At 37.0% G+C, this 13,301-nt stretch overlaps 1 protein-coding gene across 13 annotated transcripts in view; it reads right to left on the reverse strand.

Moving 5' to 3' along the window:
- The window catches only part of 9930021J03Rik (RIKEN cDNA 9930021J03 gene), a 92,147-nt gene that overhangs the window by 72,311 nt on the left and 6,535 nt on the right, over nucleotides 1-13,301 (reverse strand). Inside the window, exon 2 of one of the 13 annotated variants that reach the window (XM_017318196.2) lies at nucleotides 4,637-4,732. The exons of the other annotated variants lie outside the window; for them this stretch is intronic. The gene's annotated coding sequence lies outside the window, so the exon portion shown is untranslated. The remainder of the gene's footprint in view (nucleotides 1-4,636; nucleotides 4,733-13,301) is intronic. 13 annotated transcript variants of the gene reach the window in all.

Here is a 13,301-nt window from a genome sequence, read left to right on the forward strand (position 1 = left end):
ATAGACAGTTTTATTTAAAATAGTTCTCATATTGTTTATTAATGTATGAGAAAATGTACAATGATCTAAAAACATCTTGAGAAAGAAGATTTTTGATACGTAAATACTTTGGGAAAATAATTAACAAGCGGGGTATTATAATATATAGCAATTATATGGGCTGAGAATAAGGAATTATAAGGCCCAAGGAAATCAGCTGCCTAGCAATAATAGATCATGAATGGATGAAGGGTTCATTTTAATGTGTTTTTACAAAGTGATCTAACTAATTCTGTAACATTAATTACTTATCAATACTAATGAAAGAAAATATTAATAGGAATATGAATGAACAATGTAAAACTTGACTTCTGACTGAACTGTAAAAAGAATTTATAACTCCAGAATTCCTTTTCAATCTCAATGCAAATGTGTCTTTTAAAATATTTTTCTTAATTCATTGAGATACTGGTCTAATGCTTAAAATTAGTATCTCAGCAGTTTGCCTGACTGTTCACAAATCATCTTAATGAATCTGAAATGACTAAAAACATTTACAATAGCCCTAAGGATGTGGTTCAGAGGTAGCAAGTGTTATTGACCCTAAGATTGATCTGACAAAAAAAAAAAAAAAAAAAAAGGGAAAAAAAAAAAGTCAGTAAGAATATATTTACCCCAGAAAAGAAAACATTATACTGACCTTGCTAAGTTTTAAAGCCTAGACCAACTACTGATTTTTAGGACTGTATTTATTATGTAAACAGTAATTATAAAAAAATTTTAGGCCTGGTGGTGGTGGTACATGCCTTTAATCCTAGCACTTAGGAAGCAGAGGTAGGCAGGTCTTTGAAACGGAGGCCAGGCTGGTCTACAGAGTGAGTTGCAGGATGGCAAGGGCTACACAGAGATACTCTATCTCAAGCAAGCAAGCAAGCAAACAAACAAAAATAAATAAAGTTCTAAAAAATTCAGATAAAATCTCTCTTCTACCTTTGTAGAGTATGGCAAAGCTTCTAAAAATGTCACGTTATTTCTACAATGGCAAACTTAAGCTAGCACTTAAAGCATGTCACTCAAATACTCAAAATTACTCAAAATACTATGTAACAATTTATAAGGGATGTTCCTCCCTTGGAGTTCCTCCCACTCTTGAGTGTTCTTACTTTATTTTAATAAATCCATATTCCCTCTGTTTAAGCAACCAGGCATACAAAAAGGAACTTATATGAACTAAGTGTTGGCAATAGTTGTATTTCCTTGCTTTCCTAAAAACTGTCAAAAAGGTCACTGAAGCCTAAACTTTTACACTATGAGATACAATTAAAGTCTGCCCTTCTTAAACAGTGCATACATTGATTTATGACTATAATTAGAATAACTTATCAATCTTACATTCCCTGGCATCTAGATCCCAAGAATAGATTCTACTGAATCATTGTACTAGTGGTTTTTTGTTACAAGGAGATAACACTAACTGATTTAGCTTTATATAGGATAAGAACCTTAGTTTTCTAAGAATGGAGAATTTGAGCTAATCTCATTTGCTATTTTAGGCAGTTGTTATCTTTTTAAAAAAATAATATTTTAATTTAAAAATTTACATTCATTGTATGTTTAGAAGGACTGGTTTCAAGTGTCAGTACATTCTTTCTACCTTTTAACAGAATTTTACATTTATGTATTAGTGTGTGTGTGTGTGTGTGTGTGTGTGTGTGTGTGTGTGTGCGTGCGCGCGCGTGCGCGAGTGCACATGGAGGTCAGAGGACAACTGAAAGTTGGTTCTCTCCTTCCACATAGAGGTTTCAAGGAGTGAACTCTGGTTAGTCTTGGCAGCACAGACCTTTACCTGCTGAGCCAACTCCATAGCCCAGATTACATTAATTAAGAAACCTCAGAACCAATTCACCTGAGAGGACCAGGTACTTGTATATTTATTCACAAGTGTAAAAAAGTTTTTGAATAAAATAATTTAATCTACAAACATCACAAATAAATGCCATCTATAAGTATGTGTGCTGAGTATGAGTTCAATTTCTTAACCTAGATTACTAAAAATGCTTCCGACAAATTTTTTTTTCCTTTCATTCTGTTCTATCAATACACTGCATAACACTTTTAAGAGCAACTTGGAGTATTTCATTACTTTGTTGTCTCCTCCCAACTCTTGCAGCCATACTTAGAACACATCGATGTTCTTGTTATCTATAAGACCTAGTGTGATATGGTTGGTCATCATCTCCTTAATGGCATCCTTTCTGCTTTTCTGTCTTTGTTCTCTGCATGCCAGCCAAAGTCTCCCATATATTCTCAAGCACACCATCATACCTACTCCTTAGAATCTTTGCACTCCATCCATCCATCTTCCAATAAAATACTCTTCCCTAGATCTAGATGCTCATGTGTAGGCCACTCACTTTAACCATCTTTTAGATGCCACCAAATCTGAAAGGGTTTCTAATTGTGGTGTTTAATAACACCTCTATCACTCTGTGACCTTATACTGGTTTCTTTGTCTTTATGTCACTTATCAACACAGTGTTAAATAGTATTTACTTAATAACTGACTACATCTCACCCCTGGCAAAACTCAGGGACCTATGCAAAATAGGAGGCAGGAAGACTGTAAGAGCAAGAGTTGATGGATGACTCCAAGGAAACAGCTGTCTTCCAGACACAGCAGGACTGAAGCACATATGAACTCACAGAGACTGTGGCAGGACACACAAGGCCCAAACAGGCTCAGTTCAGACAGGATCCAAGCACTGAGGAGAAAATTTAGACACTGGCTCCCACCAGCCCTAAGCAAGAATTGCAATTAGCATTTGTTATGACTTCAGAGTAGACCCCAGGCCCAAGAGTAGTTGGCCAACACAAACAAACTCAATGGTATTTTTGTATACTTTTTGTCTTAACTTGCTTTAGGCATTTTTTGTATTACTGGTCTTTTGCATATACATTTGGCTTCTGTTTTTATGTGGGTTTTGTGTGTGTGTTTATTGATTTTGTTTGTTTAAAAAGAAAGGGAGGGGAAAACATAAAATTGGGTGTATAGGGAGGTGGAGAGGATCTGGGAAGAGTAAAAACATGATCAAAATATACTGTATGGAAATTTTTTTTCAATTACAAAAATAACTATTGAGGCTGGAGAGATGGCTCAGTGGCTAAGACCACTGCTGCTCTTCCAGAGGACCAGGTTCAATTCCCAGCACCCACGTGGCAGTCCACAACTATCTGTGACTCTAGTTCCAGAGGATCTGACACCCTCACACAGACATACATGAAGTCAAAATGACAATAAAATTTTAAAAAGCTAATTTTAAAATCCTATATATTTTCAGCCAGAAGGAAAGGTCCAGGAATATAAGGGAATTTTCTCTCCTTATTGGCTGTACTTTGACCCCAAACTATAGTATACATATTGCTTATATATACAAGTTTTTGTGTGTACGTACACATATGTGTATACATGCATGTTTAAACATCTTTGAAATGATACAAACCAAGCTGTTTCACATGTTCAGTTATGACTATATTTAAATTTTAACTCCAATCTATGTATATTTGTCCACAGTAAGAGTCCTGATTAAACATGTTATTTGGTTTTTATTCATTAGGGAATCAAGACCTATAAATTAAGATAAATAAATTTCCCCTCACCTCTCAACAGGAATTGTCACATGATCAAGAACCATGCAAATACACTAAAGTAACTCTTCCCTTAAAAACAAACCAAAAAAACAAGCTATTTTCTTCCTGTGAGGAAAATTATTTCATAAAATCTGTATGATAGTAGTTTGAAAACAATATAATGCCAACTATACACAAAACCTTAGCAATAATTATAGCTGACTCACTGAGTTTTTACTATCATTTCCATTGTTTTTTTTCTTTTAAAACATAAAATGTCTATGCTAATACATTCTGAATTTCAGAATTCAGAGACTAAATTCTATTTACAATGACTAAAACAAGTAATAACAAGAAGCAAACTGATGTTAATAAAATATACTTTCTATTTACTTGATAAACAGACAGAGATACCTATTAAAAACAGATATTTATAAATGCCTCCATTATTGAGGGTTTTTTTTTTATTATTACTAAATAGCAGTGTGAATGCCATTAGTACTACAACTATGTATATGGAAGTACAGCTCAAAAGTAGAGAATATATTTAGCATACACAAGGCCCTGGGTTCAATTCTATGCATGTACACACACATACACATACACACACACACACACATACACACACACAGGGCGGGGGGGGGGGGAGAGAGAGAGAACACGCACACACTCAAAAGTTTCACTAACTCATTCATTTAAAAAAAAAAAAGTGTTAAAACATAGCTATAACTATTATCCAGGGTTGTATAGTAAGAAAGGACATGTAAAAGACAGTGAGTATTGTTTAATCCAGGGACTCTTTACAAATGTGCAGGCAAGGCTAAGAGAAACTAGGAAGAGATGAAGTGTTGCCGGATCCTCCATAACAAGGAGTTATTCCCACTCTAAGCCTAAAAGAGGAAGAGAAGGGAATGGGGAGTAGTTATTAGACCAAGAAACTTATAATCAAAGAAGAGCCACGCAACGCCTGAGCAGTTACTCACAACCTGAAGGCCAGCAAAGAGGAAGATGTTAAAGTAAATACTCCTACCTCTTGGTCCTCCTGTCAATGCTTCCGTTGGCTGAACCCAATCAGAAGTCAGGGGACAAGGCAGACCAGTTGATGCAGTCCTTAGAAATCAGCCTCCTGGGGCACAGAGCAGAGTATACAAGAGTGGAGAGAATACATTTGGAGAGGCGTATGATGACTAACAGCAAAGCACAGCCTGAGTATTAGTTTTCAAGAACAACTGAATGAAATTAGAAAAGAAAGAAATTTTACTAGGGACTTCAACAAAAACTTGGGCACATTTTACAGATAAGCAATATATAGTCATTGCAGCTGGTGTGTACTTCTTCCATCTAAATGTATGCATCTTTATGAGTTCTGAGCTGCACTAATCACTAAAACCAAGTATCCAAATAAACCTAGCATAAAAGATGTTTCAAATATCTCAACCCAAGTATTAAACCGAACCTTGACAAACAAATCACAATGCTCTCATAAAAGATAAGTTTTGTACTATTAATGCTTGGAGAAATGCTTACTTGCAATTTATAAATACAAACAAGCTACAGCTCACATACTAGTTTTCCCCCTCTTTCAAAGATCATCTTATAAAAATTTAGAAACCTGACAACTTCTTGGTGAAACCAATCATTTTGTACAAATAATACACACTATTTTTTTTTTTAAAGTTTGGAGACTACTGCTTTCATCTTTAAGCTACTTGATAGCCAAGATTTTTTTCAGAAAAAAGAAAAAATCTGTAAGAAAGTAGTAATCACAACTACTACTTATTTTCTTTTGTTCCTTCCCTGTTGTTCCCCCAATCACTATTCTTACTTCCCTTGAAATTCTCAGCTCACCCAGAAAACTAGGATCTTGACTTTCATTTGTTCTAACAGAATTCAGCTTCTTTTCACTAGTTGTAAGTAAGCTGGAACTCAAAATGCATTAACAAATTTTCTTCTCTCCCTTGACCAAATTTCCCATGTATTTAACTTCTTTTAAATCTTAGCCTAAAGTCCCTCTGCTCATATATTTCTACTACTAAGCATTACTATCAAATTCAAAGCCTTGTAGTTTATTTTTTAGTTATAAAAAATGGATTCAACCTAGACAAAGACTACTTCTTTGAAAGTAGTTAACATCCTCTCTTGGCTCCCATAATAGCCACTTCTAACCCCCTCATTAGGTAAAAGCTTCACCTATCACCCACTACAACTTAGACAGGAAGTTCTTCAGTAAGGTATCCAATCATTTCTACTTTTGAAAAACTAAAACTATCTGAATTGAGACATGTGTCAATGTTCAAGTGGAAATGTCTCTGATCCAAAACCAACTGTTACACAGGTTTTCACTATCCATATTTCATGAATCCTCCTGAGCATTCCTTTAGCATAAAATCATGTCCAAATCTGATTAAAAACAGCCACTCCCCTTGGAAATTGAACCTAAATTGCTAATCCTTTGATTCACGCTGCAGTCTAACATGGCAACTGCCTGCACATACTCCACTGAATCATTCTTCCCAATCTCCTTGCTAGGAAATTAAAGGGACACTTCCAGGCCTTACTTTACTCAAGTTCTCTAGCATCTAGTCACTCTTTTCTCAAGACCATTAACTGTAACTTAACACAATTAAATCTTTTTAGGATAGGAAAGTAGAGAGGTAATATCCATTCAAATTCAATCAGACATTTACTAAACAATAAAGATTCAGTGATGAACGTAACGACAGTTTGTGTATACGGAATTAAAAGTATAAATATCAAAGATGATATTTATATTTATATTCTGGCTGAAACAATGGTGAAAATAGCAACAAAAACCTAAAAGAATGCTGAAAGTCAGAATGGAAAACTAAGATTTGAGTTAGAAATAGTTAATACTTTTGAGGTAGCAGTTATTTTAATTAGAAAAGTTCTGCAGGGAAGTTGTGTCGCACACCTTTAATCTCAGCACTCTGAAGTCAGAGACAGGTAGATCTCTGAGTTTGAGGCAGGCCTGGTTTACAGAGTAAGTTCCTGGACAGCCAGGGCTACACAGAGAAACCCTGTCTCTATAAAAACCAAAAAGAATAAAAGAAGTTCTATGGACAGAAATAAGTTATTTTTTAAACGAGAGGGAGGGCTTAAAATACTGACCTAGAAATCTTTTGGTAAGTAAAGTCATGGGAAGTGAGTAATGTATCTAGAAGAATAAATGCAGAAATAGAAGTTCTAAAGGTGCAACTGCAGGAACTACCTACAGATCAAGGAAAACACAGAAAAAGAATACTGAAAAGATGAGTTAAGGAGTAACTTAACAATGCAAAAACAGAGACCAAAGTTTAATTGGTAAGCAATCTAAACTCTTTAATTTCCAAATTGACTGAGAAAGAATAAAGCCAAGGATTGAGAAGGAAGGCATTCATCTTTAGAAAAGTCAAAGACAACTTCAGTAGAGACTAACTGCAGAGACCCTTCAAGTTAAACATTTCTATGCCTTATTTATTGAAACAGCAGCAGATCAATAAAAATACTACCCCCAACTGAAGACAGACAATACTGTAAGTTTTAAAACCACACATTTTGAGCTTTGTACAAGGAGATAAATACCCATGATACAACTCACAGACTGTAGGAAACTTAACAAGAAAGAAGACCCAAGTGTGGATTCCTGAAACCCACTTAACAAGGGGAACAAAATAGTCATGGGAGGCGGAGGGAAAGAGAAAGGAACCTGGTGGGAGAGTAGAGTGGGAAGGGTTCGGAAAGGAGGGGCAGGATCAGGTATGGGGAGAGACAGAAGGGGTACCCAGAGGGCCAGGAGAATGAATCGAAATATGCATCAGGGAGGTTAGGGGTTAGAGGGAACCTCTAGAAAGTCCTCGGATATAAGAGTCTACTAGGACTCAATGAGGAAGATGTTAGCCAAAATGCCCAACAGTGGGGAGATAGAACTGGAAGAGACCACCTTCAACAGATAGACATGGACCCCAGTTGAGGCAGGGGGCCACCTACCTATCTTCAAAATTTTTAACCCAGAATTGTTCCTGTTTAAAGGAAATGCAGGGACAAAAATGGAGCAGACTGAAAGGAAGGCCACCCAGTGACCAGCCCAACTTAGGGTCTATCCTATAGGCGCATACCAAACCCTGACCCTATTACTGATGCTATATTATGCTTACAGACAAGAGCCTGGCATGGCTGTCCTCTGAGTGGCTCTACCATTAGCTGACTGAGACAGATGCATATACTTACAGCCAACCATTGGATTGAGGTTGGGGATCAATGCGAAAGAGTTAGGGGATGGCAACCCTATAGGAAGAACAGCATAACTAACCTGGCCCCTCAGAACTCCCAAAGACTAAGCCAAAAAACAAAGAGCACACATGGGCTGGTTTGTGGCCCCAGGCACATATGTAGCAGAGGTTTGCCTTGTATAGCCTCAGTGAGAGAGGATGCACTTAATCCTGTGGAAACTTGATGCCCCAGGGAAGAGGGATGCTGGTGGGGGTGAATGGGAGGGTCGGCGGGGTAGGGAAGCACCCTCTCAGGGAGGAAGGGATAGGGTGAAGAACTCGGGGAGGTAGGACCAGGAAGGGGAGCAGCTTTTGGAATGTAAATACATAAAATAATTTAATAATAAAAAAAGAGCCAGGCAATGTTGGTACACACCTTTAATCCCAGCACTTGGGAGGCAGAGGCAGGCAGATTTCTGAGTTCAAGACCAGCCTGGTCTACAGAGTGAGGTCCAGGACAGCCAGGGCTACACAGAGAAACCCTGTCTTGAACCACCACCACCACCCCCCAAAAAAGAAAGAAACTTATGGTTCAGAGAAAACCACACATTTTGATTAAAGTAAATCTATGTCTCCGTTTTGTTTACTTGAGTTTAAGGTACATTGGTAAGCCTAAAGTTGTTAACTTTTATATAAAAATACTGTCTGAACAGTACCTTACCAACCTTGGCAAGTCTGATTTCTAGTTAGCTCTCCCAAACATATTACTACTGCTTAGAGCAATTCCTTACCACACGGAATAATTCAAGAGGTTTCAGTGCAGGTAGAACATAAATAAGCTCATTACTAAGTGAGTTACTAACTCATTGTCCAAATACATCTGCATTATCTAAAAGATACTTGAATAGTAATGAGTTCCAAAGGAGGCAGGCAGATATCTTAGCTCCCAGGCCCTGGCTCTTCTCTTTATCTACAAGCTATATATCTATAAGAGTTTGAAATAGTAGACTATAAATTCAGGAAACTCATTAGGATAATGGCACAAAGACACACAGGAAAACTCAAGTTTTGCCTTTGCCAGATTAAAGTAACAAGTCTTAACAAAGTAGTAGGAACCTAGCAAAAGCTAACAACAAAATTGAAATGAGAAGGATATGTCAATTAAATTTTGTGATATTTACAGAAAATACCTAATGCTCAAACTGTTTTTCTTCATAATTATCTTTTATTTCACAAACAAGAATACCATTTATCTTCTCTACGAACCAGTAATTTATATGGTTTTCTCATATATTTCTTGTGCCAAATGACTAAAATGTTACAAATGCCCAATCTATCAAGTTACTAAAAAGAAAAACTGCTTATAGAAAAATAGAAGAAAAGTAACTCCAGGTAAAATACCTGTTTTGATAGAGGACCCATTTTACCAGATGTTAAAGGATTTTAGAGTCTGAGGAGGTGGACTCACTCAGTAAAAAGCGCTTGTTTTACAAACCTGAGGGCTTACTTTTACCATGAAAGCCCAGGTAAGAAAATCTGGGTGGGGCAATATATACCTGTAATCCCAGCATTATGGACAAAGGCGGATCCCTGGGCTTGGTGCTCACTAGTCTAGGCCTGCCTCAAAAGAGGGGGACATTGTCCCTGAGGATGACACCTAAGTTGTCCTCGGGCCTCCACACACATGTGAGCAGAATGCACATGCATGCATACTCTCTCTCCCTCTCTCCTCAACACACACAAAAAGAAATTTAAAATCACAAAATTAAAGGAATACAAATGAATAAAGATCAGCAACAGAGTGGAGAGTTCAAAATACACCCAGGATGTTATCATCAAGTCGGTATTTCAAAACAATGGAGGAAAGTGATGTTGCAACAACTGGTTGCACACAAGAATAACAAAACAGCTGGAATTCAACTTCATTTTTTGACTAACAAATTCTAAATAGACCCACTCATTTTTTCATCTTATTTATGCTTTCCTTCATCATTAGACACTCATAGGTAGTATGGCTAGGAACTGGTACAACTGCTGTAGTACAGATATATGAAATCAAAGTAAGCAAATCTACATAAGTTGTAAGTTATATACTCCCAGTCAGTCAAGATTAATTTCTCTGAGGAAGTGACAGCAGGAGCCAACCATGCAAAACCAAACCAAAATAACAACAACAACAAAAAAAAGTAATATATGTTCAAAATAAAAGATCAAGTACAAAGGCCATGAGATGAGAAATGGGTTTAGGGGGTGGTGAGATGGCTTGTTGTCAAGCCAAATGACCCAAGTTTGAGCCCAGAACCCATGTGATTGAAATTGAGAGAACCTCTCCCCAGCTTGTCCTCTTCTGTCCTCCACTCTAGAGCCACAGCACCTAAATACTAAATAAATAAGAAGACAGTGGGGAGGGTAGGGAAGTGGTATGGTAGATATGTTAAAGAACAGAGTTAAATTCTTTAATATACCCAAAATGCCAGTGAAGCACTTATCCCTAAGAGTACTTATTATTTTCTCTCGATATATATTTTTAAATGGTTGATGGACAGAAAATGAACTCAAAGGAAAATGAAATTAGGAAAGTACAAGTAAGAAATGGTAATGGTTGAACTTAAGCAGCAACATTAGAAATACATAAGCTCAGAATTAATTGACATTTTTAATACGGGAAATAAATGAAATGGAAGAAACTCGAAAACACAAAGCAACAGTAAAACTATCAGTACTACCATAACAGGTTTAAACATGTTTGAAATGGTTATTAGATACCAATTAGATATAAGAAACAATTGTAGTCTCAAAACAGTAATAGACTGTACTGCTGGTGAGAGTCTCTATATAAAGTGTGCATGTGCGTGCAATATAGATATTTATGCAAATGCCATGCCTGTGTGTAGGTATGCGGAGAGCAGAGGTTGACCTCTGGTATATTTTCAATTGCCTTTCCCCTATTTTCTAAGACAGGCTACTGAACGTGGAGCTTTCTAACTGGCTAGACTGGTTGGTCTGTTGAGCTCCTCAGCATCCTCCCATCTCTGCTTCCCAGTACTGGGATTACAGGAAAGCATTGCCATACCTAGTTTCTATGTGAGTGCTGAGGTTCTTAATTTATCAACAAGCACCTTATCTCCTGAGCCAACTCCCTAGGTCAAGGGGACTTCTTAGAAAAATTTTACATTTTTCTTATACCATTTACCTTTTGCTACCAGATACACATATCATGCTGAACCTACCAGCACCTTGCACAAGGCAGGCAAGGTCAGTGTCACTCTCCAAGCCCTCTCAGCAGGGTCTCACTAAACTGGCTAACCTAATTTCAAACATGAATTTTATCAGGCTTCTAAAAACTGTAATTCATTCCTTGAGAAGAGAGTATGAAGCCTTTTTTCAACTCAAGTAATTACTAAAATCCTTTGTTTTTAAAGAGCCACTTTTTATTTCAAGTGAATAGTCACAAAAGTTAAATAGCAGCACACCAAGTAGGAAAAATTCCTGTGCTCAGAGAGAAATGATTATATATGACATAAATGGAATGACTTTCATTAAGTTGCAAAACAAAACCCTATTAAGAACAAAGCACATTAAAGGTGATAGTGACCCAAAAGAGGAAAGTGACTTAAGAAAGAATGGTCAGGAAGTCTCAGATCAGGCAGCATCAGAGAAGAAAATAAGAGAGTCAAGAACAAATGTATTTGTAGTATATTTTAAGCACACACACAGATATCCAAAGCAAACATAAAATGTCTTTTGTTAATTATTTTCTAGTATTTTCATCTTCTAATTTAAAATTTTCATATATGTCAAAAACACTGTTTTTGTAACTACAGGAAAAATATGTAATGAGTTTTTTAAAAATGGCCTGTTTCCTTCTGTATGAAATGAAATGGAGTCTTCTTTTTTAGGACAAACCTGAGAAAATACCCTGCTCTGTCTTTGTAGAAATAGTTTATTTAGTAAAATTTCAAAAAGATTTTTTTTTTCTAGTTTTGGATTTTACCTGCCTCTATGATCAAGCACTAAGATCAAGAGTATGTCCCACCAACTCTGGTATAGTATTTCCTTTCCTTTCCTTTCCTTTCCCTTTCCCTTTCCCTTTCCCTTTCCCCTTTCCCCTTTCCCCTTTCCCCTTTCCCCTTTCCCCTTTCCCCTTTCTTCTTTCCTTTCCCCTTTCCTTTCTTCTTTCCTTTCCCCTTTCCTTTCTTCTTTCCTTTCCTTTCCCCTCTTTCCTTTCCTTTCTTCCTTTCTTTCTTTTTCAAGGCAGGGTCTCATAGTGCCTAGCAGGCTTTGCATTTATTCTCCTACCTTGACCTTCCATATGCAGGAACTACAGGCATGAGCAATCAGGCTTGCCTGAAAAGCAACTTTCAAAACAAAACTATGAGCCAGTAAGATTGCTTTGCAGGTAAGGCTGCTGATCTAAGTTTTATCCCTAAGACACACATGATGGGAAGAGAAAGCTCAATCTCTCAAGCTGCTCTCTGCCCTCTACAAGGTGTTGTGTGTGTGCACAAATAAACATAAACATACAAATAAATAAATACAATAAAATATAAAAAATAAAAATGAAAGTATGAAATGCTACTGGGAAAAGATTTTTGTGTTTGTGGAAAAGATTTGATGTCACTCAAAAAGGCTGAGAATATATACTACCACAAAGTCATATAACGTGGTAGTAGATTATAATTTATTCTTTTCTAAAAGACTTGTGTATGTGTGTGTGTGTGTGTTTGTGTGCATGCATAGGTTAGTGCAGACATGAATACGTAGGCCAGCAATTAAGGCTGGGTGTCTTTCTTCATCACTCTTCATTTTACTATTTTGACAATTTTTCTTTACTTTCTTTTATGTGTACAAGTGTTTTACCTAAATGTATATATGTGCACAATATGTGCATACCTAGTGCCCAGAAAGGCCATAAGACAACACTGGATCTTTTAGAACTATGTACGGTTGTGGAACCACCATGTGGGTGCTTGGGATCAAACCTGGGTCTTCTGCAAGGGCAACAAGTGTTCTTAACCACCAAGCCATCTTTCTAATCCTCTCTACCTTGTGTTTTGAGGCAAGGTCTCTCCCTGAACCCAGAGCTTACCACCAACTGGCTACACTGGCGGCCAACAAGCCTTGGGAGCCTGCCTGTCTCTGCACTGCCCTACCTCCCTTCCAGGGCCACCATACTCAGCTTTTACAAGTCTGGAGAGCCACACTCAGATCCTTACAACCCCTTTAATGGTAGGTGTTTATTAATCTCTTTATCTTTCCAACCCAATTTTTCCCTTTAAAATTATTTTTCTTAGCATGTATTAATTGTACAATAGTGTTTTATTATAACAGTTCCATAAATGAATATGACCTCCATCACCTCTAACTCTCCTTTACGTTCACCCTTTCACATGCCTAATAATCCAACTTTTACTTTCATGATATGCCCTACATCATTATATATACAAGAAAAACATCATATGATGATTTGTCTTTGTGAGACTGGAT

The sequence above is a fragment of the Mus musculus genome, chromosome 19, assembly GCF_000001635.26.
Source record: "Mus musculus strain C57BL/6J chromosome 19, GRCm38.p6 C57BL/6J".
NCBI lineage: Eukaryota > Metazoa > Chordata > Mammalia > Rodentia > Muridae > Mus > Mus musculus.